Source organism: Somniosus microcephalus, unplaced genomic scaffold (genome assembly GCF_052327205.1).
Source record: "Somniosus microcephalus isolate GS21.2 unplaced genomic scaffold, FLI_Smic_1.0 scaffold153, whole genome shotgun sequence".
Lineage (NCBI taxonomy): Eukaryota > Metazoa > Chordata > Chondrichthyes > Squaliformes > Somniosidae > Somniosus > Somniosus microcephalus.
In genome coordinates this window covers 100834-126781 of record NW_028225340.1, presented here as the reverse complement: position 1 = coordinate 126781, position 25948 = coordinate 100834, and the positions used below count along the sequence as shown (strand labels likewise).

Below are 25948 nucleotides of genomic sequence, written 5' to 3'. Positions count from 1 at the left end.
TGTTTGATGGGACAGTGTAGAGGGAGCTTTACTCTGTATCTAACCCGTGCTGTACCTGCCCTGGGAGTGTTTGATGGGACAGTGTAGAGGGAGCTTTACTCTGTAACTAACCCGAGCTGTACCTGCCATGGGAGTGTTTGATGGGACAGAGTAGAGGGAGCTTTACTCTCTATCTAACCCGTGCTGTACCCGCCCTGGGAGTGTTTGATGGGACAGTGTAGAGTGAGCATTACTCTGTATCTAACCCGTGCTGTACCTGCCCTGGGAGTGTTTGATGGGAGAGTGTAGAGCGAGCTTTACTCTGTATCTAACCCATGCTGTACTTGCCCTGGGAGTGTTTGATGGGACAGTGTAGAGGGAGCTTTACTTTGTAACTAACCCGTGCTGTACCTGCCCTGGGAGTGTTTGATAGGAGAGGGTAGAGCGAGCTTTACTCTGTATCTAACCCATGCTGTACCTGCCCTGGGAGTGTTTGATGGGACAGTGTAGAGGGAGCTTTACTTTGTAACTAACCCGTGCTGTACCTGCCCTGGGAGTGTTTGATGGGACAGTGTAGAGGGAGCTTTACTCTGTATCTAACCCGTGCTGTACCTGCCCTGGGATTGTTTGATGGGACAGTGTAGAGGGAGCTTTACTCTGTAACTAACCCGTGTTGTAGCTGCCCTGGGAGTGTTTGATGGGAGAGAGTAGAGGGAGCTTTACTCTCTATCTAACCCGTGCTGTACCCGCCCTGGGAGTGTTTGATGGGACAGTGTAGAGTGAGCATTACTCTGTATCTAACCCGTGCTATACCTGCCCTGGGAGTGTTTGATGGGAGAGTGTAGAGCGAGCTTTACTCTGTATCTAACCCATGCTGTACCTGCCCTGGGAGTGTTTGATGGGACAGTGTAGAGGGAGCTTTACTCTGTAACTAACCCGTGTTGTAGCTGCCCTGGGAGTGTTTGATGGGACAGTGTAGAAGGAGCTTTACTCTGTATCTAACCCGTGCTGTACCTGCCCTGGGAGTGTTTGATGAGTCAGTGTAGAGGGAGCTTTTCTCTGTATCTAAACCGTGCTGTAGCTGCCCTGGGAGTGTTTGATGGGACATTGTAGAGGGAGCTTTACTCTGTATATTCCTCGTGCTGTACCTGCTCTGGGAGTGTTTGATGGGACAGTGTAGAGGGAGCTTTATTCTGTATCTAATCTGTGCTGTACCTGTCCTGGGAGTGTTTGATGGGACAGTGTAGAGGGAGGTTTACTCTGTATCTAACCCGTGCTGTACCTGCACTGGCAGTGTTTGATGGGACAGTGTAGAGGGAGCTTTACTCTGTACCTAACCCATGCTGTAGCTGTCGTGGGAGTTTTTGATGGGACAGTGCAGAGGTTCTTTACGCTGCAGCTAACCCGTGATATACCTGCCCTGTGAGTGCTTGATGGGACAGTGTAGTGGGAGGTTTACTCTTTACTTAACCCGTGCTGTACCTGCACTGGGAGTGTATCATGCAGACAGTGTAGGGGGAGATTTACTCTGTATCTAACCCGTGCTGTATCTGCCCTGGGACTGTTTGATGGGACAGTGTAGAGGGAGCTTTACCCTGTATCGAACCCGTGCTGTATCTGCCCTGGGAGTGCTTGATGGGACAGTGTTGATGCAGTTTTACGTTGTATTTACCCCATGCTATACCTGCCCTGGGCGTGTTTCATCGGAGATTGTAGAGGGAGCTTTACTCTGTATCTAACCCATAGTGTACCTGCCCTGGGTGCGTATGATGTGTAGTGTATGTGCCTTTAAGAGCCCCCTGTGTACTGTAATGCCAGTAATGGCCACTCCGGCTATATAAGCCTGTATGTTGTGTTGTATCAGTTAGTTCACCTCCAGACTTTGTTCAGTGAACACCTGTGAAACCAACTCCTGCCTTCAGTGTCTCTATTAACACACGGACACAACAGTGGCGATGAATTGGAAACGGACTTACCTGCAATTCGGCAGCACCTCAAGTCTTGCAAATAAGGTGGATGAGCTGAAGGTGTTGATAAACACATGGGAGTATGATATTGTTGCTATCACGGAGACATGGTTGAGGGAGGGGCAAGACTGGCAGCTCAATATTCTGGGGTACGGAATCTTCAGGCGAGACAGGGGGGGAGGTATAAAGGAGGGGGTGTCGCAATATTAATTAAGGAGTCAATTACTGCAGTAAGGAGGGATGACATATTAGCAGGTTCCTCTAATGAGGCCATATGGGAGGAGCTTAAAAACAAAAAGGGGGCAAGCAGTTTGCTGGGAGTGTACTATAGGCCTCCAAACAGTCAGGGGGAGATAGAGGAACAGATATGTAGGCAAATCTCAGAGAAATGTGCAAATAATAGGTAATAATAATGGGGAATTTCAACTTCCCCAATATTAGCTGGGATAGTCAGAGTGTGAAAGGCACAGAGGGTGTAGAATTCTTAAAGTGCATCCAGGAGAGCTTTTTGAGCCAGCATGTAGAAGGTCCTACAAGAGAGGGGGCGTTGCTGGACCTAATTCTAGGGAATGTGGCCGGCCAAGTGGAAGAAGTGCTAGTAGGTGAGCACTTTGGTGACAGTGACCATAATATGGTGAGATTTAGGGTGGTCATGGAAAAGGACAGGGATGGGCCGGAAATAAATGTTCTAAATTGGGGGAAGGCCGATTTTAATAGGATAAGGCAGGATCTGGCCAAAATGGACTGGGATCAGCTACTTGTAGGAAAATCCACGTCGGAGCAATGGGAGGCTTTCAGAAGGGAGATTGAGATCATACAATGGCAACATGTTCCCGTAAAGGTCAAGGGTGGTTCCAAAAACCACAGGGAACCTTGGATGTCAGGGGATATACGAGAATGGATTAGAAAAAAAAGGAGGGCTTTTGGCAGATACAAAAGGCTAAAGACGGTGGAAGCCCAAGAGGAGTACAAATAGTGCAGGGGGATATTTAAAAAGAAATTAGGAGATCAAGGAGAGGCTATGAAATAACACAGGCGAGCAAAATAAAGGAAGATCCTAAGATGTTTTATAAGTATATTAAGGGTAAGAGGATAACTAGGGAAAAAATAGGGCCCATTACGGACAAAAGTGGCAATCTGTGTGTGGAGCCAGAAGATGAAGGAGGGGTTCTAAATGAATATTTTGCATCTGTTTTCACTATGGAGAGGGACGATGTAGACATAGTAATAGGGCGGGGGGACGGTGATATGCTCGAACATATTAACATCGAGAGGGAGGAGGTATTGGCGGTTTTAGCAGGCCTAAAAATGGATAAATCCCCAGGCCCGGACGAAATGTATCCCAGGCTGCTGTGTGAGGCAAAGGAAGAGATTGCGGGGACTCTAACACATATATTCAGAACCTCTCTGGCCACAGGGGATGTGCCAGAGGACTGGAGAACCGCTAATGAGGAACCATTATTCAAGAAGGGGAGTAGGGAAAAACCAGGGAACTACAGGCCAGTGAGCCTAACATCAGTGGTAGGAAAATTATTGGAAAAAATTCTGAGGGACAAAATTAGTCTCCACTTGGAGAGGCAAGGATTAATCGGGGATAGTCAACATGGCTTTGTCAAGGGAAGATCATGTCTGACTAATTTGATTGAATTTTTTGAGGGGGTGACTAGGTGTGTGGATGAGGGTAACGCATTGGATGTGGTATACATGGATTTCAGTAAGGCCTTCGATAAAGTGCCACACAGGAGACTGGTCAAGAAGGTAAGAGCCCATGGAATCCAGGGTGCCTTGGCACACTGGATACAAAACTGGCTTAGTGGCAGAAGGCAGAGGGTGATGGTCGAAGGTTGTTTTTGTGACTGGAAGCCTGTGGCCAGTGGGGTACCACAGGGATCGGTGCTGGGTTCCTTGCTGTTTGTGGTCTACATTAATTACTTGGATATGAATGTAAAAGGTATGATCAGTAAGTTCGCGGATGATACAAAAATTGGTAGGGTGGTAAATAGCGAGGAGGGTAGTCTCAGTCTGCAGGATGATATAGATGGGTTGGTCAGATGGGCGGAATAGTGGCAAATGGAATTTAACCCGGAAAAGTGCGAGGTGATGCACTTTGGGGGGACTAACAAGGCAAGGGAATACACAATGAATGGTAAGACCCTAGGCAAGCCACAGGGTCAGAGGGATCTGGGTGCGCAAGTACACAGATCCCTGAAGGCGGCAGAACAGGTGGATAAGGTGGTAAAAAAGGCATATGGGGTACTTGCCTTCATTAGCCGAGGCATAGAATATAAGAGCAAGGAGGTTATGATGGAGCTGTATAAAACACTGGTTAGGCCACAGCTGGAATACTGTGTGCACTTCTGGTTGCCACACTACAGGAAGGATGTGATAGCTTTGGAGAGGGTGCAGAGGAGATTCACCAGGATGTTACCAGGGCTGGAGCGCTTCAGCTATGAAGAGAGACTGGGCAGATTGGGTTTGTTTTCCTTGGAGCAGAGGAGGCTGAGGGGGGACATGATTGAGGTGTACAAAATTATGAGGGGCATAGATAGGATGGATACTAAGGAGCTTTTTCCCTTAGTAGAAGGGTCAGTAACTAGGGGGCATAGATTCAAGGTAAAGGGCGGGAGGTTTAGAGGAGATTTGAGAAAAACTTTTTCACCCAGAGGGTGGTTGGAGTCTGGAACTCACTGCCTGAAAGGGTTGTGGAGGCTGGAACCCTCACAACATTTAAGAAGCATTTGGACGAGCACTTGAAATGCCATAGCATACAAGGCTACGGACCAAATGCTGGAATATGGGATTAGATTAGACAGGGCTTGATGGCCGGCGCGGACACGATGGGCCGAAGGGCCTCTATCCGTGCTGTATAACTCTATGACTCTATGACATTGAATCCTCAGACGTCCAGAATCGAAGGAAAGCAAGGAAAAAAAAATGCTGTGGTTTCACCAGCTCGCCGAGCTGGTGGCAGGTCCTGCAATAATCCTTCCTTGGCGGTGGCCTGGGGCTCCATCGGCTGGTTCTGCAGCGAGGCCAAGCAACGAAGGCGGAGGCAAACAGTAACAGACGGGGGGGGGAGCACTCGGGAGATGGCCGGCGCTGCTAGCAGGTCGGCGTTCGGACCTAGCAGAGAGAGTCCGGCGGGAACGAGTCTCCACCTGTAAATAAATTTTTTTTTTTTTAAAAACGCGGAAAACAGCGTTATCATCGGCAGCAGTGGCGGGAAAGCACGGGAAGCACCATATCTTTTCTGCAGGAAAGAAAGAAAAGCACGGAAAGCACCATTTTTTTCCCAGGATGCCTAAGGCTGGCAATATTGATGCTTTTGATAACGATATAGAGGATTGGACCTCATATGTGGAAAGAGTGGAGGTATATTGCACCGCAAATGGAATAGAAAATGATAAAAAGGCGTCAGTACCTCTAAATCTAATGTGCGCAAAGACAAACTGGCTGTTACGAAACTTAATCACTCCAGCCAACCCAAAGGACAAGAATTTTAAGGAAATTGTTGATACCCTACAAGAGCACTTAAACCCAACACCGCTGCTGATAGCAGAATGATTCAAATTCTTCAAGAGGAATCAACACAAGAATGAAAGTAACGCTGATTACCTGACTGAATTAAGAAAGCTATCAAAGCACTGCCAATTCGGGGCAGGACTGGCAGATTATCTTCGAGACAAATTCGTCTGCGGTCTCCTAAGTGAAGGAACACAGGAAAGGCTGCTTTCTGAGAAAGATTTGACACTGGACAAGGCTTTCAGTATGGCTGTATCATTTGAAGCAGCCGCAAGAGGATCTGCAGAGATACAGCAAAAGACACAGGAATTCGGCACCCATGAAATGACACAGGTTTTCGAGAGATGTTATCGCTGCAGCAGATCCACCCATGACCAGAGGGACTGCTGGTTCAAGGACAAAACATGCAGGCAATGCGGAAAGATTGGACACATTGCACTGGTATGCCGATCTGGACAAAAATAATCCATGGACAGGAAAAAAAAATCAATAAAGAAAAGTACAGAAAGGTACAAATGATGACGGACAGTAGCTCCGAAGACCAGAAGAGCTATAGCGACTCCGGAAACAAGAGACTAAGCTGTCTCAAATTACATAATGTAATTGCCAAAGAAGATTACCAGACCATTTGGGTTACCCTCACGATAGCAGGGTCCCCAGTTAAAATGGAGCTAGATACAGGATCAGCTCTGACCGTCATAAATCGACGGGATTACGAGCGGCTATTTCCGCATATACATTTAAAAGACACATCCATTATCTTGAAAACATATACGGGGCAGAAAGTATACCCCAAAGGAAAAATAAGGGTGCCTGTTGTATACAACGGCAAGGAAATACAGAAGTTGTATTTATACGTTCTACAAGATGGTGGTCCACCGCTGTTGGGACGTGAATGGATCAGGAAGATACGTTTAGACTGGCACTCCATTCAGGCACTGACGGTGACCAGTAAGGAAAAAAATGACGATGACGTCATACCTGAATGATTAAAAGACATCTTGGCCAATGCCAAGGAAGTGTTTCAAGAGAAACTAGGAACCTTGAAAGGCATCACCGCCTCAATAACAGTGGAAGGTGCGGCAATTCCCAAGTTTTTTAAGGCAAGACCGGTGCCATACGCAATTCGTCCAGCAGTCGAGGCAGAGCTGGAGAATTTGGAAAAGGCAAGCGTATTATCCAAGATAGATTGGAGCGAGTGGGCAACACCCATCGTCCCGGTCATGAAGAAAACGTTGAATAATGATAAATCTGAAGAACAGAGAAAAATTCGCATCTGTGGAGACTTCAAGGTGACTGTAAACCCGGTCCTTCACATGGTACAGTATCCACTTCCGAGGATAGAAGATATTTTCGCCTCACTATCCGGAGGGAAACGTTTCACCAAAATTGACTTGGCACAGGCATATCTACAGATGGGGGTTGAAGAGGCCTCTAAAAGTATCTCACGATAAATACACACAAAGGCCGGTACCAGTACAATCGACTGGTTTTCGGAGTAGCATCAGCTCCAGCTATCTGGCAAACAGCTATGGAGCAAGTCCTCCAAGTGATTCCGGGGACTCAATGCTACCTAGACGACATCCTTGTAACAGGAGAAAACGACAACGAGCACCTTGCCAATTTGGAGCAGGTGCTCACTAGGCTGAGAGAACGGGGCCTACGAGCAAATCGCCCCAAGTGCGAATTTTTCCTGAATCAAATATCATATTGTGGCCACATAATTAATAAGGAAGGGTTGCATAAGTCCCCTGAAAAAAATGAAGCGGTCATAAAAGCCCCAGCACCTGAAAATGTTTCACAATTAAGGTCGTTCCTGGGATTAATAAATTACTATCATAAATTTTTACCGAACTTATCAACTCTTCTGCACCCTCTTAATGAGCTGCTACAAACAGGAGTAATTTGGAAATGGAGCGAAGACTGTAAACGTGCCTTCCATAAATGCAAAGACTTAATCACGTCCAAGGAAGTTCTGGCTCATTACAACCCATCACTGCCAATCAGACTGGCGTGCGATGCATCCCCTTACGGCGTAGGAGCGGTATTATCGCATAGATTCCCTGATGGCTCAGAACGGCCGATAGCTTTTGCGTCACGCTCATTGAACTCAGCTAAGTGTAACTATGCCCAAATCGACAGGGAAGCACTCAGCCTGGTATGGGGAGTGAAGAAATTCAACCATTACCTACGCGGACAAACATTTACCTTGTTGACTGACCATCAACCCCTCATCTCCATATTCAACCCTAAAAAGGGTGTTCCCATTATGACAGCGCAAAGGCTACAGAGGTGGTCCCTTTTTCCAGGGGCACACCAATATAACATAGAATACAAAGGATCAAAACAGCATGGGAATGCTGACAGCTTATCGTGCCTACCGTTGCCAATGGTAGAAGAGGCACCTACCGTAGACCCAGTGGAGATGTTCCACTCTACCATAGTCGAATGTCTACCAGTAACAAATTCTGCCATTGAAAGGGAAACGAGAAATGACCCGACTCTCTCACGAGTTTACGATTTAACAGTGAAGGGATGGCCAGCACATGGCGAACCACTGTTGCCAGCATTCTCGCAAAGAAGAGAACAGCTGTCAGTGTGCTGAGGAACCTTGATGTGTGGATCCAGAGTGGTGATTCCACCCAAAGTCCAGGATAAAGTTCTAAAGGAGCTTCACGAGGGGCATCTGGGTGGAGTGAAAATGAAGAACCTAGCCAGGGCGTTTGTATGGTGGCCAGGTATAGGTGGAGACATCGAAGAAATGACCAAGAGCTGCCTAGGATGACAGAAGGTCCAAAACACTCCACCACAAGCCCCTCTACATCCATGGGAGTGGCCCTCATCTCCATGGCAAAGGGTACACATCGACTTTGCTGGTCCATTTATGGACTCAATGTTCTTAATCGCGGTTGATGCACACTCCAAGTGGCCAGAGGTAATAAAGATGTCTTCCACCATCACGGAAAAAGCCATCACAGTATTAAGGACCATATTTGCCAGGAATGGGCTGCCTGAACAGATCTGTTCTGAAAATGGACCGCAATTTTTGTCCGAAGAATTCAGGAAATTCTTAAAATACAATGGGGTTAAGCACTACACGTCCGTCCCATACCATCCCGCCACCAATGGATTGGCTGAAAGGTTTGTCCAGACCTTCAAGGCCATAAAGGCCATGGGTAATGAAGACATAAAACTTCAGCATAAGGTGGCTAACTTCTTGTTTGCATACAGGAATGCAACACATATGGTTACAAGCCAAACTCCTGCCATGATGTTCTTCAATAGAAGCCTAAGATGCCGGCTGGATTTGATCAAGCCCAACATCAGAAGGGACATGGAGAACCGGCAATTTCAAGGCATGAATGAAAGGCCAACTAGAACCTTCCAGATAGGTCAACAAGTTTTGGCCAGGGACTACTGTACCGAGAAATGGCAGCCTGCAACTATCTGCACATGACTAGGACCGCTGATGTATACCGTGGACATTGGAGAAAGCATAATAAGGCGCCATGCTGACCAAATCATAGAGTCATCCGAAAAGGGACAACCTACACCACAACTCTATACGCCTACTGATGAAGTAGAGATACCCATAGCATCTACCTCCGATCCGGTGATACTGGAACCAGATGAACCGGACACTGGCATTCAAGCCGAATCAACCTTGCCAAAAGAAACTACTACACCACCGAAGCATTATACGGACCGAGTCAGGAAGCCTCCAGAGAGACTGACTAATAATTGATTAACTGCAGCAATGTGTAGATTATTGTTCTTGTAACATGTAATTAATGATTACTTAAAACATTATGTACTGGTTGGCTTAAAGGGGAGGAATTGTAGTGTATGTGCCTTTAAGAGCCCCCTGTGTACTGTAATGCCGGTAATGGCCACTCGGGCAATATAAGCCTGTATATTGTGTTGTATCAGTTAGTTCACCTCCAGACTTTGTTCATTAAACACCTGTGAAACCAACTCCTGCCTTCAGTGTCTCTATTAACACACAGACACAACATGATGGGACAGTGCAGAGGGACCTTTATTCTGTATCTAACTCGTGCTGTACCTGCCCTGGGAGTGTTTGATGGGTCAGTGTAGAGGGTGCTTTACTCTTTATCTAACCTGTGCTGAACCTGCCCTGGGAGTGTTTGATGGGACAGTGTAGAGGGTGCTTTACTCTTTATCTAACCTGTGCTGAACCTGCCCTGGGAGTGTTTGATGGGACAGTGCAGAGGGAGCTTTACTCTGTGTCTAACCCCTGCTGTACCTGCCCCGAGGGTATTTCATGGGGACAGTGTAGGGGGAGCTTTAATCTGTATCTATCCCGTGCTGTATCTGCCCTGGGATTGTTTGATGGGAGAGTGTTGATGGTGTAATATACTGTATTTACCCCGTGCAATACCTGCCCTGGGAGCGTTTCATTGGAGAGTGTAGAGGGAACGTTACTCTGTATCTAAACCGTAGTGTACCTGCCCTGGGAGTGTTTGATTGGACAGTGCAGAGGGAGCTTTATTCTGTATCTAACTCGTGCTGTACCTGCCCTGGGAGTGTTTGATGGGTCAGTGTAGAGGGTGCTTTACTCTTTATCTAACCTGTGCTGAACCTGCCCTGGGAGTGTTTGATGGGACAGTGTAGAGGGAGCTTTACTCTGTGTCTAACCCCTGCTGTAACTGCCCCGAGGGTATTTCATGGGGACAGTGTAGGGGGAGCTTTAATCTGTATCTATCCCGTGCTGTATCTGCCCTGGGATTGTTTGATGGGACAGTGCTGATCGTGCAATATGCTGTATTTACCCCGTGCAATACCTGCCCTGGGAGCGTTTCATTGGAGAGTGTAGAGGGAGCGTTACTCTGTATCTAAACCGTAGTGTACCTGCCCTGGGAGTGTTTGATTGGACAGTGTCGAGGGAGTTTTACTCTGTATCTAACCCGTGATGTACCTGCCCTGGGAGTGTATTGATGGGGCAGTGTTTAGGGAGCTTTACTTTGTGTTTAACCCGTGCTATACCTGCCCTGGGAGTGTTTGATTGGACAGTGCAGAGGGAGCTTTACTCTGTATCAAACCCATGCTTTACCTGTCGTGGGAGTTTTTGATGGGACAGTGTAGAGGGAACTTTAATCTGTAGCTAACCGTGCTGCACCTGCCCTGGGTGTGTTTGATGGGACAGTGTAGTGGGAGCTTTACTCTTTACTTAACCCATGCTGTACCTGCCCTGGGAGTGTTTTATGGGGACAGTGTAGTGGGAGCTTTACTCTGTATCTAAACCGTGCTGTATCTGCCCTGGGACTGTTGGATGGAACAGTGTAGAGGGAGATTTTCTCTGTACCTAACCCCGTGCTGTACCTGCCCTGGGAGTGTTTGATGGGTCAGTGTAGAGGGAGCTTTACTCTGTGTCTAACCCGTGCTGTACCTGCCCTGGGAGTGTTCCATGGGGACAGTGTAGGGGACGCTTTACTCTGTATCTAACCCGTGCTGTATCTGCTTTGGGAATGTTTGATGGGACAGCGTTGATGGAGTTTTACGCTGTATTTACCCCGTGCTATACCTGCCTGTAATGATATCAGCAAATAGAGATGGTATTTGCCTGTTCGACTGTGATGCCTTAATAGCATGTTTGCATGTATTGATTGTTTGTGCCTGACCAGCAGAGGGCATGTGACCGAGAGAAGCAAGGCAGTTAGTTTTAGTTTCAGTTTCGTTCTAGATGCATCACTAGCATCGTGTCTCCTGTAAAGCTGTATAAAGAGTTGAACAAAGCTTTATATTAAAAGACATTCTCTTTCATAAATGTCTCGTCATTGAACTCACAAAGAAATTAATACATGGTGTCAGAGGTGATTGAAAGAGATCAAGAGAAAGAATCTGAAGTTAAATCAGCTCTCCACAAATCTGAAGTTAAATCAGCTCTCCACAAATTAGCAAGCCAAAAGAGAACATCGTTGCTTACCATTAGAGAATAGCTAACGAAGTGAAAAATGGAAGGTTTACTCCCACCGGCGACGCTTCAGTTGACAGGTAATGTGGCTTAAAATTGGAGAAGGTTCAAACAACGTGTGGGGTTGTATTTATCAGCAATCGGAGCTGACGAGAAAAGTAATAAAAGGAAATCGTCACTGTTCTTACACGTCGTGGGTGATGAAGCACTGGAGGTGTATAATAACTTCACATTTGCTGCTAATGGAGACAAAATGAAGCTAGATTAAATAATGGAACAGTTTGAGGTCTACTGCATACCTAAACATAATGTGACGTTTGGGAGGCACAGATTTTTCACATGTGTACAGAAAATGGGTGATACTATTGATCAGTATGTGACTGAACTGAGAAACAGAAACAAATCGTGTGAATTTGGGGGACTGACAGACTCGCTGATAAAAGACAGACTGGTGTGTGGTATTCTGAGTAATGGTCTAAGGGAAAGACTGCTAAGAGAGCAAGATCTAGACCTGGGAAAAGCCATAGCACTGTGTAAGGCTACAGAGACTATGAAGTCGCAGGCAAAGGAGCTGTTCAGTGACAGTAGCTGCAACGTGGATGCAGTGAGTAAGAACGGACACAAACTGTTTAACAAAAAGAGCGCCAATATGAAAAAAGAGGCGTGGCCAGTGAACGAAAATGAAAGGGACAATCGAAAGTCATGTAGTTGATGTGGTACACAGCATCCACCAAGAAAGTGTCCAGCATATGGTAAAATATGCAATAGTTGCAACAAGAACAACCATTATGCCCGTTGCTGTAAGAACCAAATGCAACAAAGCAAGGTCCATGCAGTAGATGAAAGCGACATAGAGGAGTTCTATGTAGATGTTGTGTCTGAAAACAAAAAAGAAGAAAGAGACTGGATGTTGACACTAAAAGTGAATGACATACACATTCCATTTAAATTGGATACTGGAGCACAAGTTAATGTGATATCAGAGACTGATTTTAAGAAAATTAGACCCAGAAAAGGACGTGCAGAGGTTTAATGGAATGGTCATCTACATGGGGAAATTCATATCCAACCTCTCAGAAAAGATGGCGCCACTGAGAAGACTAACTGAAAAGAACATAGAATGGGAATGGAATCATGAGCATGAGAAGTCATGGAGCGATCTAAAGAAACTGCTCACAGAGGAACCAGTTCTGAGGTTTTATGACCCAGCGAGACCCATCAAGATATCATCAGATGCATCACAGAGTGGGCTCGGTGCCGTTCTTCTGCAACAATATGACTACTGGCAACCTATTGCATATGCATCGTGCTCAATGACAGACGCGGAGACGCGATATGCTCAAATAGAAAAGAAGCTGCTCAGCATCACATACGCCTGTGAAAGATTACACCAGTTTGTGGCAGGACAAGCAATCAGTGTAGAGACTGACCATAAGCCCTTGATTGCATTGTTCCAAAAGCCACTAAATAGCTCTCCGCTTAGAATACAAAGAATGATGATCAGGCTGCAACGCTATACACTGAATGTTGCGTACACACCGGGTAAGCTGATGTATACAGCAGACACGTTGTCCAGAGCTGTTGACCCAAGTGAGCCCGCAAACACCACAATGGATGAAAAAGTGAATGCCTACGTGGACATGATCACAAGTGCACTGCCCATAGCAGATGCAAAAACGGAGCTCATAAAGGCTGAGACAAACAAAGATGAAACAATGAGACGGCTGAGAAAAAGCATCTTGGATGGATGGCCCAACATGAAGCAAGACTGCTCACCTGATATAGCAGAGTACTGGAACTGTAGGGCGGAACTATCACTGGTCGAAGACATCATCTACAAAGGATTTAAAATTGTTATCCCAAAGAGTCTGAGAAAAGAGATGTTAAAAAAGATCCATGGAGGACATCTGGGAATCGAAAAGTGTAAGAAAAGAGCACGAGAGGTGATGTACTGGCCACGAATCAACCAAGATGTGACAAATGAGGTGTCAAACTGCACAATATGCCTGAAATATCGAGCAAGCAATCCGGTAGAACCACTAAAGCCACACCCAGCACCAGACAGACCTTACCAGAAGGTAGGCGCTGACCTATTCGTATGTCAAGGGAAGGACTATCTTGTAGTCACAGACTATTACTCCCTGTATCCACAGGTTTGTAGACTGTACACCTCCACTGCAGCTGCTGTGATAACATGTATGAAAGCCATATTCTCCAGACATGACGTGGCAAGCGAGGTCTTCACAGACAACGGACCCCAGTTTTACAATGCAAGTTTCCGACACTTTGCCAAAGAGTGGGACTTTGTCCACACAACCTCAAGTCCTCACTATCCACAGTCCAATGGATTAGTGGAAAAATCGGTCAAGACAGTGAAAAGACTGATGTACAAGGCAAAAGACAGTGGAACTGACTTCTACCAAAGCATGCTTGTATACCGCACAACGCCGCTCAAGTGTGGTAAGTCACCAGCCCAACTCCTGATGGGACATCGGCTAAAGTCAAACCTACCCATCCCGGAGAACCTCCTGAAAACAAAAGAGGGGGAGAAAGTGAGGAAGTTCAAAGAACAACAGAAAGAAAAGCAAAAGTACTACTATGACAGAGGAACACAAAACCTACCTGAACTCCACACTGGTGACCAAGTAAGGTTGAAAGACAAAACAAACACATGGACTCAGAAGGGAACTGTCCTGAGTGAAGTTCAACCAAGATCATACACCATTCAGACAGATGAGGGTGCTGTTCTGAGAAGAAATCATCGAGATCTTCTCATGGGACCAGCCACAGCAGGTCAAGAGACTGATACTGTTGAACAACCTGATCGCACAGCTGAGAACCAATCATCTGAGGCAACAACTCAGATTCAAGGACAATCAATCAGAAAATCCTCAAGACACGTGAAGCCTCCTGAGAGACTCATTGAGCAAATTTAAGGACTATTGTTATAGAAGGAAGTAATGTTATCTTATTCTTTCTTCAAGTTCTAGTGTATTGACATATTTCATGTGTACACACAAAGCAAGGTTAAAGAACCTTGATCATGATAATGATAATGTAAGTTCATTAAGTGTTACAGTTAAAATGCAGATTAATACAAAGAAAACATGTTGTTAGTTAAAAGTAAAATACTTTTGTTTTAAGAAAAGGAGATGTAATGATATCAGCAAACAGAGATGGTATTTGCCTGTTCGATTATGATGCCTTAATAGCATGTTTGCATGTATTGATTGCTTGTGCCTGACCAGCAGAGGGCATGTGACCGAGAGAAGCAAGGCAGTTAGTTTCAGTTTCAGTTTCGTTCTAGATGCATCACTAGCATCGTGTCTCCTGTAAAGCTGTATAAAGAGTTGAACAAAGCTTTAGATTAAAAGACATTCTCTTTCATAAATGTCTCGTCATTGAACACACAAAGAAATCAATACACTGCCCTGGGAGCATTTTATTGGAGCGTGTAGAGGAACTTTACTCTGTATCTAACCCGTAGTGTAACTGCCCTGGGAGTTTTTGTTGGAACAGTGTAGAGCGAGTTTACTCTGTATCTAAACCATCCGGTACCTGCCCTGGGAGCGTTTGATGGGAGAGTGTAGAGGGAGCTTTACTCTGTATCTTACACGTGTTGTATCTGCCCTGGGTGTGTTTGATGGGGCAGTGCAGAGGGAGATTTATTCTGTGTCTAACCTGTGCTGTACCTGCCCTGGGAGTGTTTCGTGGGGACAGTAAAGGGGGAGCTTTACTCTGTAGCTAACCCGTGCTGTATCTGGCCTCGGAGTGTTTGATGGGACAGTGATGATGGAGTTTTACACTGTATTTACCCCGTGCTGTATCTGCCCTGGGAGTGTTTGATGGGGACAGTGTAGAGGGAACTTTACTCTGAATCTAACCCCTGCTGTACCTGCCCTGGGAGTGTTTGATGAGGTAGTTTAGAAGGAGATTTACTCTGTATGTAACCCGTGATGTACCTGCGCTGGGAGTGTTTGATCGGTCAGTGTATAGGGAGCTTTACTCGGTGTCTAACCAGTGCTGTACCTGCCGTGGGAGTGATTGATGGGAGAGTGCAGAGGGAGCTTTACTCTGTATCTAACCCGTGCTGTACCTGCCCTGGGAGTAATTGATGGGAGAGTGCAGAGAGAGCCTTACTCTGTATCTAAACTGTGCTGCAACTGCCCTGGGAGTGTTTGATTGGACAGTGTAGAGGGAGCTTTGGTCTGTATCTAACCCATGCTGTACCTGTCGTGGGAGTTTTTGCTGGGACAGTGTAGAGGGAACTTTAATCTGTAGCTAACCCGTGCTGTACCTGGCCTGGGAGTGTTTGATGGGACAGTGTAGTGGGAGCTTTACTCTTTACTAAATCCATGCTGTACCTGCACTGGGAGTGTTTAATGGGTCAGTGTAGAGGGAGATTTACTCTATATCTAACCCGTGCTGTATCTGCCCTGGTAGTGTTTGATGGGTCAGCGTTGATGGAGTTTTACGTTGTATTTACCCCGTGCTATACCTGTCAGGGTTTGGGGAGCCACGAGGCCGTGATCTCCGGGTAAGGTAGGTTCTGGACCCAAGTGCAGAAACCAGGCTAAAGGCAGGTATACAATCTTAAGGAACCGTACTTTATTCATTACTTAACTAGATTCACACATAACTAGGTTCATACCAGGAACACAACAATATACATAGAACTCGAGATTGGAACACCACATCATACATAGAACTAGAGAGAAGAACAATATACATAGAACTCGAGACAAGTTACAAAACGACTCGTCAAGAATAAGAACTCAGGACAGCTTCCATGAGGCATCATACTTGTCCAAACTGAGCTGGGATAAGCTTACCACAGGCACAACCAGCTTTGCCGAGACGAGACTCGAGACAAACTATCACGAGGGGCTGCTGCCGGGTAACAGGCTTCTCAAGAGCTCAAGACAAGCGCCAGCATGGCAACACGCCAGTCCAGACCTTATCAAGACTACGAACAACAAGAACACAAAGCTCGAGAATACATCCTAAACACAAAGCTCGAGAATACATCCTAAACACAAAGCTCGAAAGAACCATGGCACCCAACTAGTTAAAGTCAGGAGCCACAGAACAATGGCTAGTCCCTAGTGAGGACTGAGCACAGAGTGAAACAACCATAGAACTTATATACACAAGAAAACCAGGTGCAACCCATGAACAGCTAACAGGCCGTTAAGAATTAACAGGAAGCTAAGGAACAATTAACAAAGGGCTAGAGTCAAAACAAGTGAAGGTGCCATCTAGAGGCCACAGAAGGAACTGACTGGCACCCGCACAATACCTGCCCTGGGAGCGTTTTATTGGAGAGTGTAGAGGGAGCTTTACTCTGCATCTAACCCGTAGTGTACCTGCCCTGGGAGTGTGTGAAGGGACAGTGTAGAGTGAGTTTTACTCTGTATCTAAACCGTGCGGCACGTGCCCTGGGAGCATTTGATGGGAGAGTGTAGAGGGAGCTTTACTCTGTATCTAACTCCATCTGTACCTGCCCTGGAGTGTTAGATGTGTCAGTGTAGAGGGAGCTTTACTCTTTTTCTAACCTGTGCTGAACCTGCCCTTGGAGTGTTTGATGGGACAGTGTAGATGGAGCTGTAGTCTGCATCTAACTCATGCTGTACCTGCTCTGGGAGTGTTTGATGGGACAGTGCAGAGGGTGCTTTACTTTGTATCTAAACCCGTGCTTTACCTGCCCTAGGAGTGATGATGGGACAGTGTCGATAAGCTTTACTCTGTATCTAACCCCGTGCTGTAACTGCCCTGGGAGTGTTTGATGGGGCTGTGTAGAGGGAGCTTTACTCTGTATCTAACACGTGCTATACCTGTTGTGTATGTACCTTTAAGGGAATAACTGGTCTCAGACTGCAGTACCAGCAGTGACCACCTCTGTATAAAAGGCACTAGCAGCCTTCTGTAGTTTCAGTTTCCCAACTGTCTCCATTCAGTAAAGACTTGTTATAATTAACTTCTGCTGTCCGTGTCTCAATTATACACGGACATAATAGTACCTGCCCTGGGAGTGTTTGATGGGACAGTGTAGAGGGAGCTTTACTCTGTATCTAACCCATGCTGTACCTGTGCTGGGAGCGTTTGATGGGACAGTGTAGAGGGAGCTTTACTCTGTATCTAACCCGTGCTGTACCTGCCCTGGGAGTGTTTGATGGGACAGTGTAGAGGGAACTTTACTCTGTGTCTAACCCCTGCTGTACCTGCCCCTTGGGTATTTCATGGGGACAGTGTAGGGGGAGCTTTAATCTGTATCTATCCCGTGCTGTATCTGCCCTGGCATTGTTTGATGAGACAGTGTTGATGGTGTAATATGCTGTATTTACCCCGTGCTATACCTGCCCTGGGAGCGTTTCATTGGAGAGTGTAGAGGGAGCGTTACTCTGTATCTAAACCGTCGTGTACCTGCCCTGGGAGTGTTTGATTGGACTGTGTAGCGGGAGTTTTACTCTGTATCTAACACGTGATGTACCTGCCCTGGGAGTGTTTGATGGGACAGTGTTTAGGGAGCTTTACTTTGTGTTTAACCCGTGCTGTACCTGCCCTGGGAGTGTTTGATTGGACAGTGTAGAGGGAGCTTTACTCTTTATCTAACCCATGCTGTACCTGTCATGGGAGTTTTTGATGGGACAGTGTCGAGGGAACTTTAATCTGTAGCTAACCGTGCTGTACCTGCCCTGGGTGTGTTTGATGGGACAGGGTAGTGGGAGCTTTACTCTTTACTTAACCCATGCTGCACCTGCCCTGGGAGTGTTTTATGGGGACAATGTAGTGGGAGCTTTATTCTGTATCTAACCCGTGCTGCATCTGCCCTGGGACTGTTGGATGGAACAGTGTAGAGGGAGCTTTACTCTGTACCTAACCCCGTGCTGTACCTGCCCTGGGAGTGTTTGATGGGACAGTGTAGAGGGAGCTTTACTCTGTGTCTAACCCGTGCTGTACCTGCCCTGGGAGTGTTTCATGGGGACAGTGTAGGGGGAGCTTTACTCTGTATCTAACCCGTGCTGTATCTGCTTTGGGAATTTTTGATGGGACAGCGTTGATGGAGTTTTAAGCTGTATTTACCCCGTGCTATACCTGCCCTGGGAGCGTTTTATTGGAGAGTGTAGAGGAACTTCACTCTGTATCTAACCCGTAGTGTAACTGCCCTGGGAGTTTTTGTTGGGACAGTGTAGAGCGAGTTTACTCTGTATCTAAACCATCCGGTACATGCCATGGGAGCATTTGATGGGAGAGTGTAGAGGGTGCTTTACTCTGTATCTTACACGTGTTGTATCTGCCCTGGGTGAGCTTGATGGGGTAGTGCAGAGGGAGCTTTATTCTGTATCTAACCCGTGCTGTATCTGCCCTGGGAGTGCTTTATGGGACATTGTAGAGTGAGCTTTACTCTGTATCTAACTCGTTCTGTACCTGCACTGGGAGTGTCTGATGGGTCAGTGTAGAGGGAGCTTTACTCTTTTTCTAACCTGTGCTGAACCTGCCCTGGGAGTGTTGGATGGGACAGTGTAGATGGAGCTCTACTCTGCATCTAGGTCATGCTGTACCTGCTCTGGGAGTGTTTGATGGGACAGTGTAGAGGGTATTTTACTTTGTATCTAGTCCCGTGCTTTACCTGCCCTCGGATTGTTTGATGGGACAGTGTCGATAAGCTTTACTCTGTATCTAACCCCGTGCTGTAGCTGCCTGGGAGTGTTTGATGGGACAGTGTAGAGGGAGCTTTACTCTGTATCTAATCTGTGCTGTAGCTGCACTGAGAGTGTTTGATGGGACAGTGTAGAGGGAGCTTTACTCTGTATCTAATCTGTGCTGTAGCTGCACTGAAAGTGTTTGATGGGACATTGTAGAGGGTGCTTTACTTTGTATCTAACCCTGTGCTTTACCTGCCCTAGTAGTGATGATGGGACCGTGTCGATAAGCTTTACTCTGTATCTAACCATGCTGTACCTGCCCTGGGAGAGTTTGATGGGAAAGTGCAGAGGGAGCTTTACTCTGTATCTAACCAGTACTGTATCTGCGCTGGGAGTGTTTGATGGGACAGTGTAGATGGTGACTTACTCTGTTGCTAACCCATGATGTACCTGCCCTGGGAGTGTTTGATGGGACAGTGTCGTGGGAGATTTACTCTTTACTTAACCCGTTGTGTACCTGCCCTGGGAGTGTTTGATGGGACAGTGTAGAGGGAGCTTTACTCTGTATCTAACCCGTGCTGTATCTGCCCTGGGAGTGTTTGATGGGACAGTGTAGAGGGAGCTTTACTCTGTATCTAACCCGTGCTGTATCTGCCCTGGGGCTGTTTGATGGGACACTGAAGAGGGAGCTTTACTCTGTAGCTAACCAGTGCTGTACCTGCCCTGGGAGTTTTTGATGGGACAGTGTAGTGGGAGCTTTACTCTTTACTTAAGCCATGCTGTACCTGCCCTGGGAGTGTTTCATGGGGACAGTGTAGAGGGAGATTTACTCTGTATCTAAACCGTGCTCTATCTGCCCTGGGACTGTTAGATGGACCACTGTAGAGGGAGCTTTACTCTGTGTCTAACCCATGCTGTACCTGCCCCGGGAGTATTTCATGGGGACAGTGTAGGGGTAGCTTTAATCTATATCTAACCCGTGCTGTATCTGCCCTGGTAGTGTTTGATGGGTCAGTGTTGATGGAGTTTTACGTTGTATTTACCCCGTGCTATACCTGCCCTGGGAGCGTTTTATTGGAGAGTGTAGAGGGAGCTTTACTCTGCATCTAACCCGTAGTGTACCTGCCCTGGGAGTGTGTGAAGGTACAGTGTAGAGTGAGTTTTACTCTGTATCTAAACCATGCGGCACGTGCCCTGGCAGCGTTTGATGGGAGAGTGTAGAGGGAGCTTTACTCTGTATCTAACTCCATCTGTACCTGCCCTGGAGTGTTAGATGTGTCAGTGTAGAGGGAGCTTTACTCTGTTTCTAACCTGTGCTGAACCTGCCCTGGGAGTGTTTGATGGGACAGTGTAGATGGAGCTGTACTCTGCATCTAACTCATGCTGTACCTGCTCTGGGAGTGTTTGATGGGACAGTGTAGAGGGTGCTTTACTTTGTATCTAAACCCGTGCTTTACCTGCCCTAGAAGTGATGATGGGACAGTGTCGATAAGCTTTACTCTGTATCTAACCCCGTGCTGTAACTGCCCTGTGAGTGTTTGATGGGGCTGTGTAGAGGGAGCTTTACTCTGTATCTAACACGTGCTATACCTGTTGTGTATGTACCTTTAAAGGAATAACTGGTCTCAGACTGCAGTACCGGCAGTGACCTCCCCTGTATAAAAGGCACTAGCAGCCTTCTGTAGCTTCAGTTTCCCAACTGTCTCCATTCAGTAAAGACTTGTTATAATCTAATCCTGCTGTCCGTGTCTCAATTATACACGGACATAATACTGGCAACGAGCTGATACGAACTTACCTACAGTCTGCACCACCTCATGGGATCCATCCCTGAAGCCAAGTGAGCAGAAGTCGAGGCCAGAAAGAAGAAAGAAACAGTAGAAATGGGCGTCGACTGTGGGCTTCCACCCCTGAGTCAGCGGAGTTGAAGAATTGCAGGAGAGGCTGTCGAGAGCGGGGCTTGGTTCCTGTCGATAGTGCTTCAGCTAATCGGGCTGGTGGCAGGTAGTACGCTGATCCTTCCTGGGCTGCGGCGGTCTAGAACTCGAGCGGGTGGCTTGCAATGGGGCCGATCAGCGTTGTCGGGTAGAGGAGAGGGTGAAGCACACAGGGCGCGGCCGGTGCTACGAAGCCGGGCAGCGTACAGACCCGAGAAGAGGGAGGCAAGAGTCCCACAGTATTGTTCCACGACGGGAAAATAATAAAATATTAAACGCGCAGAAAGCCGCGAGGAGCTGCAGGTTGCCACGGAAACCGCGGAAAGCAGCGCTAGCAACAGCAGGGAAGAAGGCAAAGCACGGGTGGCTCCATCTTAATCCAGCGGGGAAGAAGGCAAAGCGCGGGAGGCGCCATTTTGTTAAATCGGGGAAGAAGGCAAAGCGCGGGAGGCGCCATTTTAGATTTCCAAGATGCCGAAGCCTGGCCATATCACTGCCTTTGATAATACAATAGAAGGCTGGACCACGTATGTGAAAAGAGTCGAGGTATATTGCGAGGCAAACGAAATAGCCGATGAGAAAAAGGTATCGGTACTGCTAAACTTATTGGGCGCAAGAACGTACGGCCTATTGCGGGGCCTGATTGCTCCAGCCAAACCGAAGGCGAAGAGTTTTAACGAAATTGTTGCTATCCTACAGGAACACCTAAACCCTGCACCGCTGCTGATAGCAGAAAGATTTAAATTCCACAGGAGAACTCAGCATAAAGATGAGAGCAATGCTGAGTACCTTACGGAACTACGCAAGCTATCAAAGCACTGCCAGTTCGGAGCAGGACTGGCAGATACCCTACGGGACAAATTTGTCTGTGGACTCCTAAGTGAAGGAATCCAGAAGAAGTTACTCTCAGAGAAAGAGCTGACGATGGATAAGGCTTTCAGCGTGGCAGTATCGTACGAAGCAGCAGCCAGGGGAGCTGCAGAAATACAACAAAAGCCACAGGAATACGGCATCCACGAAATGACACAGGGATTTGCAAAATGTTATCGCTGCGGCAGAACAAACCATCACCAGAAGGACTGCTGGTCCAAGGACAAAATATGCAGGCAATGCGGAAAGATGGGACACATTGCACGAGTTTGCAGGTCTGGGAAGAAGACCAATGACAACAAAAAGGCTACTAAGGAACTGTACAGGAAAGTACAAAAGATGACGGACAGTAGTTCCGAAGACCAGAGGAGCGATAGTGAATCCGGGAACAAGAGACTAAGCTGTCTCAAACTTCACAACGTAATCGCAAAAGAGGATCACTGAACCATTTGGGTCACCCTCACGATAGCAGGGTCCCAAGTCAAAATGGAATTGGATACAGGATCAGCGCTAACCATCATGAATCGACGAGACTACGAGCGGCTATTCTCACACATACCCTTGAGAGAGACACCCATTGTCTTGAGGACGTATACGGGGCAAAAAGTATACCCCAGAGGAAAAATAAGGGTGCCTGTCGAATACAACGGCAAGAAAATACGGAAATTTTATCTCTACATTCTGCAAGATGGTGGACCACCGTTATTGGGACGTGAACGGATCAGAAAGATAAGTTTACACTGGCACTCCATTCAGGCACTGACGGTGGCTGGTAAAAAGGATGACGACGTCACTCCTGGAAGATTGTCAACAATCTTAGCTGATGCCAAAGAGGTATTTCAACAAGAACTGGGCACTCTTAAAGGCGTAACCACCTCGATAAAAATAGAGGAGAATGCAATTCCCAAGTTTTTCAAAGCAAGACCGGTACCATATGCAACTCGCCCAGCCGTCGAGGCAGAGCTGGAGAATCTGGAGAATGCAGGCGTGTTATCTAAGGTAGACTGGAGCGAGTGGGCAACACCCATCATTCCTGTCATGAAGAAAACGTTAAACAATAAGTCTGAGGAGCCAAGGAAAGTTTGCGTCTGTGGGGACTTCAAGGTGATGGTGAACCCAGTCCTTCACACAGTACAATATCCTCTCCCAAGGACAGAAGATATCTTCGCCTCACTATCTGGAGGGAAGTGTTTTACAAAAATTGACCTAGCACAAGCATATTTGCAGATGGAGATTGAAGAATCCTCTAGGAAGTATCTCACGATAAACACTCACAAAGGTCTTTACCAGTATAATCGACTGGTATTTGGAGTAGCATCAGCTCCGGCAATATGGCAAAGAGCAATGGAACACGTCCTGCAAGGGATTCCGGGGACTCAGTGTTACTTAGTCGACATCCTGGTGACAGGTGAAAATGACAGTGAACACCTTGCCAACCTAGAGCATGTGCTCACGAGACTATGTGAACATGGGCTACGAGCCAATCACCCCAAGTGCAAATTTTTTAAGACGCAGATATCGTATTGTGGTCACGTGATTGATGAAGAGGGATTGCATAAGTCCCCTGACAAAATTGAAGCGATAGTTATGGCTCCGGCACCTGAAAATATGTCGCAACTGAGGTCATTCCTCAGATTGGTGAATTACTACCATAAGTTTTTGCCGAATTTGTCCACAATGCTGCATCCACTGAACGCCCTACTACGAACGGGAGTAGCATGGAGATGGTGCGATGAATGTAAGCGGGCCTTTCAGAAGAGTAAGGACCTAATGACTTCAAGAGAAGTATTGGCTCACTACAAATCATCACTACCGATAAGACTGGCGTGTGATGCATTTCCCTATGGCATTGGGGCGGTACTGTCACATAAATTCCTTGATGGTTCAGAGATGCCGATAGCTTTTGTGTCGTTAACTTCAGCCGAGCGTAACTACACCCAGATTGACAGAGAGGCCCTCAGCCTGGTGTGGGGGGTGAAGAAGTTCAATCACGGTCAGAAATTTACTCTACTGACTGATCATCAACCTCTCATCTCCATTTTCAACCCTCAGTAGGGCGTACCGATAATGACGGCACAACGGCTGCAGAGGTGGTCCCTTTTCCTAGAGGCACACCAATACGACATCGAGTACAAGGGAACTAAACAGCATGGGAATGCTGATGGATTGTCGCGCCCACCATTACCGACGGTGGAAGAAGAACTGGCAGTGGATCCAGTGGAGTTATTCCACTCGGCTTTAGTCGAATGTCTCCCTGTGACGAATGCAAACATAGAAAAGGAAAGACGAAATGATACGACACTCTCCTGGGTCTATGATTTAACGGTGATGGGATGGCCAGCACATGGTGAACCACTGCTGCCAGCATTCTCGCCGAGAAGAGAACAGCTGTCAGTGTGCAGAGGGACCTTGATGTGTGGATCCAGAGTAGTAATTCCACCCAAATTGACGGATAGAGTACTCAATGAGCTTCATGAGGGTCATCTGGGTGGGGTAAAAATGAAGAACTTAGCCACAGCGTTTGTGTGGTGGCCGGGAATCGATAGAGAAATCGAAGAGATGACCAAGAGCTGTACAGGATGCCAGAAGGTCCAAAACGCCCCACCACAAGCTCCTCTACATCCATAGGAGTGGACCTCATCTCCATGGCAAAGTGTGCACGTTGATTTTGCTGGTCCCTTTATGGACTCGATGTTTTTAATTGTGGTGGATGCACATTCAAAGTGGCCAGAGGTAATAAAAATGTCCTCAACCACCACAGAAAAAACTACCACAGTCTTACGAACCATATTCGCCAGGAATGGGCTGCCTGAACAGATTTGCTCTGACAATGGACCACAGTTTGTGTCTGAAGAGTTCCGGAGGTTCTTAAAGAACAATGGTGTTAAGCATTACACATCCGCCCCATATCATCCAGCCACTAATGGATTGACCGAGAGGTTTGTTCAAACATTCAAGAAGGCTATCAAGGCAATGTGTAATGAAGATATACCCCTACAACACAAGGTGGATAACTGCTTGTTTGCCTACCGGAATGTGACACATGCGGTTACCAACCAAACTCCAGCCATGATGTTCTTCAATCGAAGACTACGATGCCGCTTGGATTTGGTTAAGCCAAACGTCCGAAGAGATGTGGAGAACAGGCAGTTTCAGAATATGAATGAAAGGCCGACCAGGAGTTTTAAGATAGGTCAACCAGTTTTGGCCCGGGACTACCGCACAGAGAAATGGCAGCCAGGAACGATCTGTACACGGCAAGGACCTTTAATGTATACTGTGGACGTGGGAGAGGGCATTGTAAGACGCCATGCTGACCAGATTCTAGAGTCACTGGAAAACATCAACTCCACACCACGATCTGATACACCTGGCGATGAAACCAAAGTACCAATTGCATCTACCGCAGAATCGGTGATATTGGAAGCAGACGAACCAAACAACGACATTGATCCCGACTCAACCTTACCAGAAGAACCTGATACCCCAAAGAGGCGTTATCCAGACAGAATCAGGAAGCCTCCTCAAAGACTGAACTTATAATTGCTTAACCTCAACCAATGTATCTAGCAACCATAATTGTAATTGTAATTAGTTATTATTTAGTTGTTAAATGAAAGTTATGTACTGTTTATCTAAAAGGGGAGGAATTGTTGTGTATGTACCTTTAAGGGAATAGCTGGTCTCAGACTGCAGTACCGGCAGTGACCACCCCTGTATAAAAGGCACTACCAGCCTTCTGTCGTTTCAGTTTCCCAACTGTCTCCATTCAGTAAAGACTTGTTTTAATCAACTCCTGCTGTCTGTGTCTCAATTATACACGGACATAATAGTACCTGCCCTGGGAGTGTTTGATGGGAAAGGGTAAAGGGAGCTTTACTCTGTATCTAACCCGTACTGTACCTGCGCTGGGAGTGTTTGATGGGACAGTGTAGAGGGAGCTTTACTCTGTATTTAAAACGTGCTGTACCTGCCCTGGGAGTGTTTAATGGGACAGTGTAGAGGGAACTTTACTCTGTATCTAACCCGTGCTGTACCTGTCCTGGGAGTGTTTGATGGCACAGTGTAGAGGGAGCTTTACACTGAATCTAA

The 25948-nt window shown here is 46.8% G+C and overlaps 1 protein-coding gene across 1 annotated transcript in view; it reads left to right on the top strand.

The window, feature by feature from the left end:
* Positions 1–25948, top strand: part of LOC147082183 (RING finger protein 112-like) — a 531383-nt gene that overhangs the window by 492444 nt on the left and 12991 nt on the right. The window lies entirely within an intron of this gene.